Source organism: Lepisma saccharinum, chromosome 5 (assembly GCF_977018435.1).
Source record: "Lepisma saccharinum chromosome 5, izLepSacc3.1, whole genome shotgun sequence".
Taxonomy (NCBI): Eukaryota; Metazoa; Arthropoda; class Insecta; order Zygentoma; family Lepismatidae; genus Lepisma; species Lepisma saccharinum.
Window position 1 is genome coordinate 3,273,988 of NC_139233.1, and position 17,495 is coordinate 3,291,482.

General features: G+C 39.3%; 1 protein-coding gene across 1 annotated transcript in view; it reads right to left on the reverse strand.

Annotated features, from left to right (window-relative positions):
- Positions 1 to 17,495, reverse strand: part of ArfGAP1 (ADP-ribosylation factor GTPase-activating protein 1) — a 352,775-nt gene that overhangs the window by 96,323 nt on the left and 238,957 nt on the right. The gene's annotated exons all lie outside the window — the stretch shown is intronic.

A 17,495-nucleotide genomic window follows, 5' to 3' on the forward strand; every position in this document is an offset into this window, starting at 1 on the left:
ACCGCAGCGTTTTTCGTCTAGTTGAATGACGAACTCAAAGTTGGCTACTCTCAGCTGGCGCTGAAGTGCAATGTTGCTAAGTTTACGATTTTCGGACTTAGAATTCTTTCGGGGCGGTCAAATAAGAAGTTGAGAAGTGTACATGAAAGGAACAACTGAATTTTACAGTGGGATCCATGAATATTACCGTACAAATTGTCCATGCCCATTTTCATTAATTTTTCTCTTCCATCCTGTGTGTTTTTAAGCGATGGAGTTTTATGTATGCTGGTGCAGAAGTTGTCAACAACTTGTTTTGAGTTTTCTTTTCATTCTTGAAGCTCTTATTGTGTCAAATAAGGTGCACGAACATGGCGATGGACAATTTGCACGGTAATACGTACTCGTGGATCGCACTGTACATGAGCAAACGAAAGATTTTTCAGCTTGGCGTATTGGTGTGGTAGCATCCTAAAACCTGGCCGGATTGCGTTTGTCCCATCATACATTTCATCATTCATCGTCGCGACTAACCGCGTGGGAAGACAAAGTGTGTAAAATAATCACAATACGGATAGAGAACGATACTGCAGTTGAGATATTGTGAACGCCAACGACACAGTTTCTCTACGCCCGAGCCTGAAAACTATGAGAACCTTATCGTTTATTCAAGACACGCTCCACCGACAGTTACACAGCCACTGCTCTCGATTCGAAATCCACGACAATGGCTAGTGTGTGTGACTCACGGCCTGCCTGGTACGAACTACCTACGTCATCTCTTTCCACAGCTTGCTCTGTTCAAAACTGGCAACGTCCACAGTACTTTTTTTCGGAGGCGCAGTAGGTTTCACGGTACATGACTTGGCAACGGTGGTCACATGATGTTATGTGGTGAAGTATATAAACATTCAACCTTCTGCACACGATAATGAAAGATAAACTGTTTTTCCGGTTTTGGGATCACAAGGAACTTTTCTCCTTCACAATTCAAGAACATGCTTAAAGATACAACAAACATTATAATGTATTCCCTCCTCAAAACTTGAACCTAATCCCCACCCCATTTGTAATACCTACACTCTTTTGGATAAAATCGAGATGAGACAAAGCTTGTTGCAATCTCGGCGTATCCTCCTTAGAACGAGTTTATTAATTCTACAGATGTTAACTTGTTAAGAATTATGATACTATTCAAATCTGTTTAATGTTCATTTCTTTACTGAATAAATGGTACGCCGAACTGCTCACTGCATCTTTATTGCGGAAAAACCGGAAGCAACCAAGTAAGAAAAATTAATCAAATCACAAATTAATGAAAAGTTACAGAGCCAAATACATTTAGCATAACTTAAGTCAATTATGCACAACACTACCGTCGCGTATGCACAGTATATACAGCTTCCATCTTAGATTCATTCCATCAACAAACCCACAAACAAAAGGATAACGATATTCAACACTTGCCAACTGCTAGGCGATTTGCTAGGAGTTTTCAACACATACATATATGTGTGTGGGTGTGTAACTTTTTAACAGGCTAATGCTTTCAAATCTGATGTCTCGCTAACTATCGAGGTAAAATATCAAACGGATTCAATTACATGTTCCTCACTTAACCAAGTTCTTATTCCATTTCAAAACGGCGACAGAGTACTTCATAATCATCTCCCCTCGTGATCCGGAAGTAAATTTAAACTTTATGAATGCAAGTTTATTGTCCTCTTCAACAAATTTACGTACAAAATATGTGTTTATTGTTATAAGAAAAACAGAAATAAAAGAATTCGCCTTCATTAGCACCTATATTCACTAAAAAAGAGGCAAAAACTTTCTCCACCTTGTGAAACTTCAACTTGTAAGTTCATAGTTTCAGATTTCCACGGAAGTTAGAAAGTTAATGCGAAACATGTATGTGGTATAACAACAGTTACCAAACGATGAAATTACATATTTTGTTTCTAAAACAGAGAGCAAATTTGGAGGACAAGGAGTACTCTCCAGTTTCCACTGCGTTCCAGAATGCAGATTGTGAATTACTGGAACTGCTTGAAACAGAATTAGGGATGGATGATATCGGGAATTTGATATCGCGATATATCGTCATAGACGATAAGATATTTTTTCCGTATCGTGATATCGGCGATATATCGTGGAGACAATATATCGCCGACACGATATTTATCGCTAAATTATCGTGACGATATATCACCCAACACTACCGAGAACCTACGTACAGTGTCAGTGGTACATTAACCCAGCAAAATTAACGTGAGGCAACCTCCCCCCGTCTCACTGCGGGTTACTTCTTGACTACATGCGTTGTCAGCTGACTTCTCTTTTAGGACCAACCCGTTTTCACTTGGTCTCGACTTCTCTGCCCGACGATATGATTGCCATAAATTACCCTCATTGTTAACATAACAATGGCCAATGATTTGAATATAAACTGCACATAGATGGTCGGCCAACTCGCACCAGTTAGTGTATCGTCTACTGGCCAAATATAAACCGACCTTTGGCCTAAGCCAGCCAAGCCGTTCTCGAAACTTCCTCTCCTCTCGAAAACCACCATGATGTTCTAAATTCTGAAAAATTACAATTCCTTAGAATTATTTCTTTAGTATGTAGGTAAACCTTTCGTGTGCTTTGCTGTAGTCTAAGTATTTGCAATAGTTTGATGGCGCCGCGAACCTATTTTCCATCACAGGTGCCTAGACAAGAGTGGAATCAACCCACGCATTTGTTTTCAATTTACTTCGCTTTTCTGCAACTTCTGGTTAATCGCGACGATGGGATGAAAAGTGATAAGATGAAGTTGGTGAAAACGCAATCACAGAATGATAAATTGAAGAGCAGTTCAAGTATGTGCCAAAGGCTTGTAAAAATATGGAAAATAAATAGCATTTTTCTAGCTTGCACACCACAATTCGCAAATAAATCAGTTCCCTGTCTATAGAAATGTGATGTGATTGTCCCCCACCTACATCATTAACTGTAACGACAATGACTACATTTATATGTACACTCCTCTTCACGTAAAGTAGCGCGCATTTTACATGTCATTTTTACATATATTTTTCAAATTTTTAAACATTTTACCGTCCACGTGATGAATTCAGGGGGTGGTCCGGGGGGTAAAATCTCCCCCCCCCCCGAAAATTGCAATAACTTGGCAGAGCATTCGGACAATAGCTAAGATATTTGGCAACCATGTTTACTTTTGGTTTCTTTCATTTAACGTAACATAAAACGTACTTTTTATGGCTTTTTCGTAATAAGCAGTCCTCTTTATATTTAAAAGCAAAAATACCGTAATAAACTAATTTAAATTATCGTTCGTCATTAAAACTCGACAATGGACATAAGAGAGGCGGAGCTGGTGAAGTGTAAGCATGTATTGTAACGAATTTCAATTTACTGCAGCTTTTTTAACAGTTCAAGAAATTCTCTAACAACCCTTGTTAGATGTCTGCTAAACTACCCCCTTGCCTAATCTGTCAGTGTGGTGCAACTGAAGGAACACCTGATCATATTATATTTGAATGTCGTCTCAACAAAACTAGGCGTGATTATTTCTTAAGAGAATTCAAAGAAGCAGGATATAATGGGGCATACGCCTTGTCCACACTTTTGAGGAATCCGACAAACTCTATTAGAAGATAACATAATTGTATTATAAAATTATGAAATGTAAAAAATTAATGTAACTGGTGCATAGCTGAAAAGCTAAAACCAAATATATATTTATACAAAAAAAAAGTTTGCTGTGAAATGATGGTGGTCTTATCGAAATTTACACTTAATTTATAATTACATATCAGGGGTGGGGGGTAATTTAATAATATTATAATTGTTTTTCTTAGTATTATAATTTGGTGTCTATGCATCCCTCCCCCTGAGTAAAGTGGCTGGACAGAACCCTGCCAGGGTATACTACGTGTAAGAGGGGTTGGCATTGGGTGTCTTCGCAAAGGGTAAACCCTCAGCAAAACACACTGTGGGACGCGTACCCCCAGGGGTACATGAACAACTTGAAGGGTGTACGCGATCAACTCGGAAGGTAGATAAATGTCGAGAATACCCACCCGAAAATATTTTTGCTACAACTGTGTAGTGTCGACTTCATTTACGAATTATTTCAGATTTCATAGCTTTAACATGAAAATAAGGCTGAATTTGTCACTTACACTCTTGTGTTTGTTTCATATGTTTTCATACTCATTCGAAATCTCTATCCATTTCATTCTTCAAGTAAAAAAACCCACAAACATTTGTTCAAGTGCAAAAATGTCACGAGTACAACTGGGTATATTGTTGGTAAAATTTATAAGCATGATGCAATAATACAGATGGTATCTCCTAACTACTGATAATACCTGTTGACGCCAAACTTGCATGTGCATTGTTACATTGTATGAAGTTAATGTATACGCGAGCATGCAACAGTTTGAGTAAGGTCTTAAATTTTGTCAATAACTCTGGTAAAAATATGAAAATTCAAGTTTTTTAGACACTTCTTAGCATACACCTGTTTCGCATTTTAATTTTGTAACTAACCATAAAGATTGAAAACGTAGGAACACCCAATAAAATAATAAACGTAGGATTCTAATGTTTATTTGTTTCCACATACAGCCCGAATGACAGCAGATACACGCCTCTTAACATATTTAAAACTCCTAATCAGGCAAACAAACAAAAATTCCCTAAAACCCAACATTCGGAGGAAACCGATGATGGGGTACATCAGATGTTTAGCTACGACTAAAGGGTGCAATGAGAGAAAGGCCTGGGAACCGCTGCTCTATGCGGAGGTGATATTTGAGAAATATGACTGGCGTAGGCCAAAGGAACGGCATGGCTATTTATAAACCTACCTTTTGGAAACAATCATCCATCCCTTCTGGAAGACATTCTTCTGCGCGTTCGGCAGCTTCTCCACGAGTTGCGAAACCTTGGAACATTTCGTGTCCGAAACCTCTGCGGCAGAATCCTCTGGCTCCGAATACAGCCTATCCCTGCGGCACCTCATTTCACACGACCCAGACTCCACTCAAGTCCAAGCACACAGTAAGCCACACACACACGCGCGCACTAACACTCGAGGGGCGAAGATAAGGAGTTCTCGAGCGACTGCCTCACTTCGCACGGCCGTCGCAAAGACTGGAGGCCACCTTTGTGGGACATTCCCACATCTGCCAGGGACGGGCGGGGGAAGGAAAAGAAACTTTTGCTGCCACTTTTACGTGTTCCGTAATTGCAGGTGGCGCTGCTGGTCGAGCGACCACGGAGAATGGTCGACCGACCTTGACCAAGGCCGTCCGGTCCTTACTGTTGTGTTTTTCCAGCGGAGGGCAGTGGAGAGAGGTCGTTTCGTCGTTGTCAAGAAGAAAATTGTCATTGATCACACAAACAAGACTGCCATCACGTTGCATTCAGAAGAAATGCAGCGGTCGCTTTACTGCAATGACAATGCCGCAGTGTTGCCAACCAGTTCTTTTTTACGGATCCAAACTCCGTGTAGGCGCCCAATTGGCGTAGTGGCTCGGAGCCTCCCAAAATTACACCGCTCTACAATGCAGTTATCACAAAAACAAAAATTGTAACTTTTTAATGCATTTTGAGCCGATACGTAATTAAAACGTGGTCTCTCGATGGTGTACTGGTAACATCGTAGCCTTATTAAAATGGAACACAAACTGATGGTCATTTTGCCACAAATCCCCTAAAAACATTTCACCCCCACCCCCAGAGGAGAATTCTAGATAAATTCCTGTTGCCTGAAAAAAAATGCAACTCTGACCCACGGGAGCAGAAACAGGGGTAATTGTTCCAAAATACCGGGAAGGTCCAATAAAAAAAGAGAGAATTTACGCAGAGGCCTTCACTGAAAACCATGTTATAAATACTTCAATGCCAATCAAAAATGGCTCATTATGAACTATTAATTGATTTACAGAATCCATCCATGTTGTGAAAACATGAACGTTCTATACTCTGTCCCAGCTAATTGTAGAGCAAGGACGCGCACAGCGTCAGACAAGCAAGGCAAATCGAGTGGGCAGAGCTAAGCAGTACATGCCGATCGAAGACTGTTATAACTGCAGTCGCCTTTCCCCATCCACGCAATTCTGTCCCTCTCACGTGTTCATTGGTGGAGCCGTCTGCCGTCGCTACTTGCGCAGACACTTATTTTCGATCACCTGCTCCAGAGTTAGCTGGAACAGAGTATAGGAACGATGGATATTCACTACATTAAAACTCGTTGAGAGTAAACAAATGAGAATTATGATTAAAACTGGACAATGGCAGCGGAAATGTACAATGCAAGAATCTACGTTTGAATTCCCACGGAAAAAGCATATATTTTTGTTATGTGATTGTCAACAACAAGGTTTACTTTTGCCTATCAGACTGAGATGCATGCCGTGTTATTGGATATGATGAAAGACTGCCAGTTTGAAAGGTAAAAACAATAAGGTTCCACATTAAAGACGGCTTTATAGTTAAATATAAACAGTTCCACGTAAGCGATACAACAGAAATGTTTATAAGAAAAACCGGGAACGATAAGAATATCTGGCTCCAAAGCATCCAAGCTGGCAACAGTGCGCATTTCGAACGTAACAAAATACAGTGTTGCCAATGCAGCTGATGCAGCGAGTTTGAATAAATAAACTCAACAGTGCCGTGTCTAACGCGACGATGACATACGAACTGCTATTCTGAACACATATGTATGAAGCCACAGTGAGCGCATGGGGCAACAACCCCCCAACCTCGTCCTCCAAGCACCATCAAGTTTAAACATGCACGGACGCAAATTGTCCGTCGCTTGTTTCGTTCTCTACAGCGTACATGTTCGTGCATAGATTGTCAACTGTTTCGTTAGTGCTTTCTATCAGTTCTTGAACCTTACATAGAGGAAACAAACTAAGGGAAAGTAAAACGTTAAAATAAAAGTATAGAGCAAATATACAAGGGCATTACACTACAGGCACATACAACAGTATGTAGTAAATAAAGCCTTACATACAGGGTGTCGCCAAACAACAAGGGCAAACTTTCACACAGTACACGACATTCAGACGAACAACATTTCTTTGTGTTTTACTGGTTAAGGCCTTGTTTCGACGCTACCAGTCATTTCACGAAATATCACTACAAATATGAGGAACTGATTGAAATATGTATAATTATAAAAGTTTCACATGACAGTTCTTAGCAGGGGGCAGATTTATATGTATCAAAAAGGGTTATATAGTTATTTTAATCAAAATGTGGAATTAAATAAGGACTTACATTTGTGAAAACTGTATCCCTCAACGTTATCCCTCCATCTTCGTTTTGGCATTCCTACAGGTCTCTTACCATCAGGTTTTCCAACAAGAATCCTGTAAACTCTTCATTCCTCTTCTATTCGTGCCACATGGCCTGCCCACCTAAGTCTTCTTGATTCAATTATTCTGATAATATTTAGAGATGAACACACATTATGCAGTTCTAAATTATGTAACCTTCTCCACTGACCTGTCTCCTCGTCCCTTTTAGGCCCAAATATTTTTCTAAGGATTTCATTTTCAAATACTTTTAATTTGTGTTCCTTTTTTAATGTAAGGGGCCAAGTTTCACATCCATACAATACTACAGGCAACATTTTCTTAGCTTGTATTATACGAGAAGATAAAAGTTAAAATAAAAAGTAAGCGGCTCACCTAGCACAATAAAATGCAATACATTGCATTAATTTTAATGCAAAATTAAAATACAAAATGTGCTTTATTTTCTGTTACCAAAACAAGGGATTACAGAACTTCCCTTTCAGTGCTGAAATATGAATCTCCTGTTTATATTGACTGCGTTCAATATCGCATGAAGGGATGGGAGGATGTTTAAAACATGAGGTGGATCTCATCGCGAAGGCTTCTCTATTGTTGTCAAGGATGTTTAGAATAACAGATACTTTGTCTATTGTTAACATTTAAAATAGTCAATACTAAACGAACAGAATAGATGGGCGAAAACCTTTGGAATTTAACCCAAGAAGGGAACATGTAGTAAGAGAATGAATATGGATTCATTTTATTTATTTCACTTCGTTTTTCTGCCAATTTTGGATAAACGCGAAGATGAGGATGAGCGATAATGGAACACTGACAACACCTGGGCGGATTCGAACCCGGGGCTCCTTTAGCGTAGCGTGCTGTGCTAATCACTTCTACATGGAGGTCGGCAATATGGAATTTGTCGGAAAATGTTCCAAAATATGTAAATTATACGTACAAACAACAAATAGCTAATATATGGCTATATACTAATATAACTTTTTAAAGCTTGCATTGTACAATTCGCAAACATAATAAATAATCACAATTATTTTCCATAAATAAAGTGTATTATATTCCCCAAGTCGTTATACATAATATCTCACCAATAAAAAAATATCCCTGCCACCATTACTTTGATTTTTACCTAAATGAATAGTAATTATTCAAATAACGGTCCTCGGACAAATAATAATAATTGCCATTTAAATAAGAACGATTTTAGCATCACATATGAAGACATGTTTTTACATGTAAATTTATTTCCTGGTTATTAGTGTACTTCGTCTATATTTTATGTTTTTACGGGACTGGATACAATGTAATAAAATATGCAATTACACAAAAATGCGGATTTTGGTAATAAAATGAACCGTAAGCAACACTGCACGAGACTAAAATATATGGCCGTGCTTTTTCGATGAGACACACTGCACCCCTCGTAGGCAGGTCCACAACCTAGAGCAGCATCTAATGTGTCTACACCAAATGCAGCGAACAGAGAGTTTCGACCGTGGAACTTCGAATGCCCGAATAAATCACTCGATCACGATGATTATCTCCAACCCACCCAATAGGCTAAAAAAGACTTGCGCAACAATTCTCTCTCACGTTTTACCTTGTTCCAGTTTCCAGCGAAATTCTCTGCTTTCTCTCTCGTTACTTTCCCCGGCTAATTAGATTGGACGTTTATCTATGCACAATCTAGCATTAACAACGCTACTGAACAAATCTTATCGTGTTAGTTGCCGCCCAAAAAAGCGTCGACAAAATCTGAGCCAACATGAAAAACGACACTTGTTTGCGAGCGTCTAAGGCATTCACAGATGAATCCACCCCACAAGAACGTATAACATATTTGTATGTTTTGGATATGTCCGACTGCGGGACGACATGGGTTGTCTCCGGGTTCTCGGCCCGTGTATAGGACCGGTGCAACCAGAGGCGTCTCGTGAACGCATGCGGTGCATGCTGCGCATGCGTCAATTGTGGGAAAAAGGACAGCCTGCTCTGTGACGACATTCATGAGCACTTCTACATTCTAATTTCTTCATATAGGAGAAGTATTTACTTTACATGAGAGCGCTGAACTAAGCTTATATTACATTTCTTGGATCTGAAGTGTCGCATGCGTCAATTGTGGGAAAATAATTATTACTTTCTTTCACTTCAGATCCAAGAAATGTAATATAAGCTTAGTTCAGCGCTCTCGTGTAAAGTAAATACTTCTCCTATATGAAGAAATTAGAATGTAGAAATGCTCATGAATGTCGTCGCAGAGCAAACTTTCTTTTTTCCCACAATTGACGCATGCTCAGCATTCACCGCATGAGTTCACGAGACCCCACCATCGTGAGGAAATTGGGGAGCTACGAGTGAGTCACGTAACCCGTTCTCGGATATCCCCTATAACGGCTGGGGGTTCGACGTGTTGACCCCACGTCACCCCATTACCAGTTGAAGATCTCCACACCGTTACGTAGGATTGTGGGAAGGAGACTGGCAGTCGGGAGATGGGCCAAGGCCCTTACGGGCTGTTATTTTTTATTATTATTATGTGTTGGATATTTTATGCTGTTATTCAACAATATATATTTTAATCGCAACCATGAGAATGATAAATTGAAGAGCAGGGAACGAATTTGTATGTACACTCCTGTTCACATGAAGTGGCACATTTTATGAGGTCGGGCAGTTCAAGTATGTGCCAGTTCATCTGAACAGGAACGTACCAAAAAAAATGTTAAATATGTAGATATATATTTAATTACTTTGTATTTAAAACACTAACGGGAAGCATTAAAAAGCGATGTCGCAAAAGTTTTAAAAACTTGAAAAATATATGAAAAATTGACATGTAAAATGCGCGCTAAAGGCTTGTAAAAATATGGAAAATAAGTAGCATTTTTCTAGCTTGCACACCATAATTCGCAAAGATACAGTATAACATTGATTTTAGTACATGGAAATATGTACTCTCATATAAATTAGTTCCCTGTTTATAGAAATTTGACGTCATGCCCCCCCACCTACATCATTAACTGTAATGACAATGACTATATTTGGGAGGATGTCTCCCTTCGATGGGGGTCGTAGAGGACAAAGTGCCGTGACGTCTCCGGCAAGTCGAGAGACTGCTCAGAACTGGAACTTGATAATACCTGGCTAAAGTAACCACTTTGCGCTGGAGGTTGGTGAAGTATTGTGGGGTGAGGAGGGTGGGGATTACAATTCAGATCAAATTGATTCGTTACACTGCGGTATACTTTGTTCAACGTCCCGGGTTCGAATCCTAGCCTGGAGATTGTTGTTCTTTGTGTACTCCTTAATCAATTTCATCATATCATTCACTCATCCTCATCTTCGCGTAAATCAATAAGTCAACTTTGTTCTCAGCAATGATGTAACAGAACAGTGTTAAAATCGCATTCCATTCTGATTTTGTCCATTTTTCTTCGCTCTGCTGCCACTACAGGTTGATTGCAACGTAGAGGGTCGGGCATCCACAAGATCAGTCGTGTACTTCTTGTTGTGACGTCACCGTCGAAAGGGCGGGGCTTGCGCGAGAAGTGACATCCTCCTCCTTCCCTGGAGGAGGAAAACAAGTCTTTTTCTTTCAGCAACAAGTCATTCAACATTTATGGTTTTCTCCGGAACCCGTCAACTCCCACGTATCCTCTGCTTGCATCATCAGTTGGAGAAGCTGATCGATACAACACAGAAGATGAAGAGAACGATGCAGCAAGCGTACCCTTCCGCTGATGATGGGTGCAAGCAAGGTGGCAGAGATAAACCAGAGACGATACTTCAGTTTACTCACCTATTTTGTTGCAAAATGCAGCATTCTCAATATTTTCCCATGAATTCCATAGAAGTGCGATAAAGATGGAACCAACACTGTAATACGAGGTCTAGAAAATTTACGTAAACCAATTTTATTTTACTTTGCGGGTTTTCCAGCCATCGTGATATTTTAATACAAATGTTATATTTTGCATATTTCACAGTTCGAACACAAATACAACTTGTTACAACTACACTCCTCACAAAAAGTTTGGAATATTAGTTATATTAGGAACAAAAGTTTGGAATATTGTTTTATTAGGCAAAAAAGTTTGGAATAGTGTTATATTAGGCACAACAAGTTTGGAATAGTGTTATATTAGGCAAAAAAGTTTGGAATATTGTTATATTAGGCAAAAAAGTTTGGAATATTGTTATATTAGGCAAAAAAGTTTGGAATAGTGTTATATTAGGCAAAAAAGTTTGGAATAGTGTTATATTAGGCAAAAAAGTTTGGAATAGTGTTATATTAGGCAAAAAAGTTTGGAATAGTGTTATATTAGGCAAAATAGTTTGGAATAGTGTTATATTAGGCAAAATAGTTTGGAATATTGTTATATTAGGCAAAAAAGTTTGGAATATTGTTATATTAGGCAAAAAAGTTTGGAATAGTGTTATATTAGGCACAACAAGTTTGGAATATTGTTATATTAGGCAAAAAAGTTTTGAATAGTGTTACATTAGGCACAACAAGTTTGGAATATTGTTACATTAGGCAAAAAAGTTTGGAATATTGTTACATTAGGCAAAAAAGTTTGGAATAGTGTTATATTAGGCAACAAAGTTTGGAATATTGTTACATTAGGCAACAAAGTTTGGAATATTGTTATATTAGGCAACAAAGTTTGGAATATTGTTATATTAGGCAACAAAGTTTGGAATATTGTTATGTTAGGCAAAAAAGTTTGGAATATTGTTATGTTAGGCAACAAAGTTTGGAATATTGTTATATTAGGCAAAAAAGTTTGGAATATTGTTATATTAGGCAAAAAAGTTTGGAATATTGTTATATTAGGAACAAAAGTTTGGAATATTGTTATGTTAGGCACAACAAGTTTGGAATATTGTTATGTTAGACGATAGGTAATAGGCACGGTGGCAATATGTCCGCGAAAACACAAGAATGTCCAGCAGACATACATATACCGTATGTTGTTGCATTCCAAGGCTATGCCAATCACCTAATGCCTAATATAACAATATTACAAACTTCTTTTGTGAGGAGTGTAGAATAAACCATTCACAAATGATTTTTTTGCTGTCTTTAAGTGGAGTAACCTTACGAGACAAAATTAGAAGTGAAGATATCCGAAATAAATGGACGGTCGAAGCGATGGTGGAAGAAATTTTAAAAAATATCAATAAGAGGAATCAACATGTTGAGGATGCCAGATAGACTTTGCCTCTAAAATTATAAAATTACATGCCAAAAGGCAAAATATATATTTAGGAAGATCATAACCATATCGCCGATGGAAAGATCATTTTTTGTAGTCTCAGACCGGCACTGCAAGAGTTAGAAGAAGCTAGTACAAAGCCAATCCATTAGTGGCAATGATAACCTTGTACTGCGTGGTTGCATATATATTGAGGGAAAATTAAGTTTCTTCGAACGCTCGTAGTTTGAATTTGAACTTTTGTTTTTAAATCCATTTTATGCATAGATAGGCTAATTGAGGCTGGACTGAAAGTTTAAAGTGCAATCAGAAACACTATGTGCCTACCCCGGGTATCGTACCCGGGACTCCTTGATTACAAGGTGAGGACTTGACCACTACGTCATCGGGGAGGCCCCTCGAGGACTCGTAGCATCGATTGATTGGTTTATTTCACCTTCATTTTCAGCCACTTTTGGCTAATCTCGAAGATGATGAGGGATGATATGATTAAGTTTAAGAAGGTTTTATCAAAAAGAACACAAATTCCCAGGCCGGGATTCGAACCCGGGTGCCATGGCGCGGTGTAATAACCACTTGCCCACCGAGGTCTGTCAGTTTTTGTTAATCAACTGGGAGATTTAACGGTAACATATTGTAAATCCACAGTAACTTGTAACAGTGTGCTCAGAAAGTAGCTTTAACTTGTCGGAGGTTAGCTTATAGATCATGTTCTGAGTAATCGTTGCCAAACAATGATTGATAACGCACCAGGAATTGAGAACCAAACATGAAACAAAAGGAAAAATCTGCCGCATGCCAGACCTACCGAGACGGAAATGGGCTGGTCCTTCATTGTTATTGTACCAACAAAACTCTGCCAACAGCCGAAACACCGCACGGTGAAAATCACGCAGAGTTATTTGCCGCATCGAGCGCTACGGAGTCCTGTTAATCCAAATGAACGGCCGGGGCGAATAGTTCGCAGGCATTCCACGCACGAACAACCCCTTTGATGTTCGCATTGCTACGCCGCGGGGATGGTTTGCGCATTCAGATAATACGTCCTAATGTAGCAGCACGCAGAGAGAATGTTACACACGATTTTCTCTCTCTGTGCGTGGGCGCAGTGTGAAGGGACCTGCTAAAGCAGAATACTGCAACCAACGACAATGAGGATGAATGGTGCTGAATTAACAGAACACTTGTAAATAGGGAACGGATTTTAAGGTGCAGTACCTTTCCAAAAATGTAGCTGTTTTCATACCGGTCGTTTAAGATATGTATTTTAGGATATGAAATCAAGTAAAATGAACACACTTTGTTGCACTTTTTTACAACTTTACGCGAGATTAGCACATTTATCCCCTTTTAACCCCTCATTGTTGATGCTTCAGCACCCTTGCCCTTTTCTTTCATGTTTTGTTAAAAAATTGGACATTTCACTCTTCTTGAGAAGCCTGTAGTCTCATTTTGTAGAGGAGAACGAGAGCTATAAAATTATATAATATAATCATTGCAGCACCAATAGCGTATCAGGTTCTAAAATCGTTCTAAAATCCAACGAGTGACTATTTGCCACTTCTAGTTGTTTAAGGTATTTTATTTCAGTTGTGCCATTTGCTGCCCCGCATCTCCACCACGTATCATTGTAATGAATGATGGGATCGAACCTGCCACTCCCAATGTGATGTAGCTAATCATCATTCATCCTCATAAATGATGAGAGCATTTGTCATAAAGACAAGTTAAATGCTTGGCAGCAAAAGGCACAACTGAAATAAAATACCTTAAACAACTAGAAGTGGCAAATAGCCACTCGTTGGATTTTAGAACCTTCAAACCCGAATCATACATGGTAAGGATTAGGATAAATACCTGTCTATAAATAGAAGAATAATGATGAAGTTAATATCGAAGAGTAAAATAAAACTATCCTTTCTCCAGGCTTGGTAGGTAGTTCACCTAAGTCAGACAGACCGCCCAAAGTGCTCCTGCCTCTCTCTAATCCAATAGAAAATCAGTCCCCTGACAGTCTATCCGCTCCTCTAAACCCCTGTATCTGGAGACTTCCTATACGCTGATGAGTGCGTTTTTACCTTCCTATTATTGTAAGCTGCTTAGTACTTGTTTACCTGTTGTAAACCTTGTAGCCTCAATATATCAGGATGTGGAAGTCTGCTTAACATTCGACTGTGCATAATTCAAATACCTGAGAGGAGTGGATAGCTGTTGTAAACAAGTGAATGAACCTTGGTGAATTGAAGCTTCCAGAGAAAGTTAAAATAAAATAAAGATTAATTCTATGGATTGATACGATAGTTCCCAAAATAATGTAGCAAAACGCGAGAAAACACAAACTTCAACAAAACCTATTCGGCACAACCACAGTTCTCTATGCGGTCCGCGCGTATTATATACAGAAGGCACAGAAAAAAAGACTAAATATGCTGACCAAGGCAGTAATTTATTTTATTATAAAACATAAACTAAAGTAACGTTTCAACCTTCTAGCAAGGTCTTCTTCAGACTCTGTATCAAGTACAAAGTAACCAGATACAACAAGAAGGGTAATGTATATACACAAACATTACTCCCTCCAGACTATTTAGAAAGTTGTTAGGAACTTTCTAGCAGATGACTTTCACTTTCCAACTTTACTTTCACCTAAAAGGCTAAACACAATTACTTCCATATAGAATGTGGTTGGACTTTTTAATCTCACGCTCTTTTCCCTTCATTTTTCTTCCTTCTCCTCTCCTCTTTTTCTCTTGTCCTTTCCACTCTTTCCAACATCATCTTCCATTCTTTGTTTAACTTCAGTCCCCCATTCCAGTTCATTGTGTCTTCTTCGCCTTTCTTCTCTATTTCCTTGGCTTCCTTCCATTTTCTCACTAGCATTCTCTTCTCCCTTCTTATCTGCTTAGCCTCATCCCACTCTATGTCATGTCCTGTTTCTCTCGTGTGTTTAAATATTGCATTTCTCTCTCTCTTAAGTCGTACATCATCCCTATGTTGTTTCTGTTTAAGTTTCATAAGGCATAAGTTATAGGCATAAGTTAAACAAAGAATGGAAGATGATGTTGGAAAGAGTGGAAAGGACAAGAGAAAAAGAGGAGAGGAGAAGGAAGAAAAATGAAGGGAAAAGAGCGTGAGATTAAAAAGTCCAACCACATTCTATATGGAAGTAATTGTGTTTAGCCTTTTAGGTGAAAGTAAAGTTGGAAAGTGAAAGTCATCTGCTAGAAAGTTCCTAACAACTTTCTAAATAGTCTGGAGGGAGTAATGTTTGTGTATATATATTACCCTTCTTGTTGTATCTGGTTACTTTGTACTTGATACAGAGTCTGAAGAAGACCTTGCTAGAAGGTTGAAACGTTACGTTAGTTTATGTTTTATAATAAAATAAATTACTGCCTTGGTCAGCATATTTAGTTTTTCATAATCATGGAAACAAGGCTTAATGGAGTTAGAAAAAAAGAGCACCTTTTTTTTGCACATTTTTTAAAACATTTTCAGATTTTTTTCTTTCCCCTTTCCCGACTATCATTTTTCAGCTTGAAATATTTTCCCTATTCATAAATGACAGAACAAACAGGCCCGTAGCCAGAATTTTATTTCAGCCGCCACCTGAAGGCAAAAAAAATGGGAAGGGGGTATAGAAGCCCTATCGCAACACATAAGATGTTTAATCATATTGCAAGGATTTCCGAGGGGGACTTCAGCCATCAAGGACGCCCACGTGATGTAGATGAACCGGGGAGAGGCAAGAGGAGACCCGTTGCTATGTACTCTGCGCAAAATCCCGCACAATGCATCTGAACTTTGGACTTTCGCTGGAGAAGTGGTGCAACATTTCCAGGCCGAAACTGCAATGCTCCGAAGTAATACAATTAGGCGTTCTCCAGGGAATACATGCACGAAGAGTACTCGGAGTAATGTCTCTGGGTGTGGCCACCTCCTACCTCCATCGATCTGCAGTGGCCTTCCTCTTTGAAACACGAGAAGTCACTGCGCGGACTAAGGTCAGAGCTAGTTAGGAATATGCGAGGTCCCGAGATCCTCAAGGCCCTGAAAAAAGGTTCTCATACAAGTTGACCTTTAAGTTAGTACGTAATATTAATTGGACGTTATCCATTGTCAAGTGCTGGTACTTACACCTATCCTAACACTGTTTCAAGACAGTACCTCTTGGACATTAGAGACCTCCACGCCTAGGGGTCCCGGGTTCGAATTCCGGTCTGGGCATGGGTGTTCGTTGTGAGTGTCCTTTCATCATATTCATCGTCCCATAGCCGAAAGAGACTGAAATGCGACGCTAAATAACAAAATTCAGATCAAACCTTCAACTCCTTTGCGTAGTGCTTCCACTACTTACACCTATTACACCAAGTACTCCACTGCTTCTACTCACTACAGGCGAGTGCACTAACTAACCATTTAGTTGAAAGTGAGATCCGGCCCAGTGCTTCCACCACGACCCCTTAATTACAAAGCAACGACGTTACCAGTACAACGTCGGGGAGGCCCGAAAGTCATTTCGAATTTAACGCATGCTTTATTTGTCTCTTAGGTGACAATGTAATGAGCTCCTTTATTACTTTTGATGCACGTGGCTTAGAAATACTAAGCAAGCAAATTGCAAAATATAGTACACACATGATGCTATAATCAGCCATACTTAAACTTGCCATAGTGTCTTATGCACAACAAAGTCGTCGTAAAGAACCGGTAGTTTCTTCAGCACGATGACACTCCACCCCATACCGTTCTCGCCAAGAGAAAGGATGCAGTGTTGGTCATCCTCTTCATTCGCCTGATTGGGCTCCGACCATTTGCCGCTTCTTCCCAAAACTGAATTTATCACTGCTGATCACACTGAGCAGGGCACTGAATATAGGAAGGTCCATAATATTAGAAGTTATCGCAAAATTTGCATTATTCTGTCGATAAAAATTAACAGTCTGCC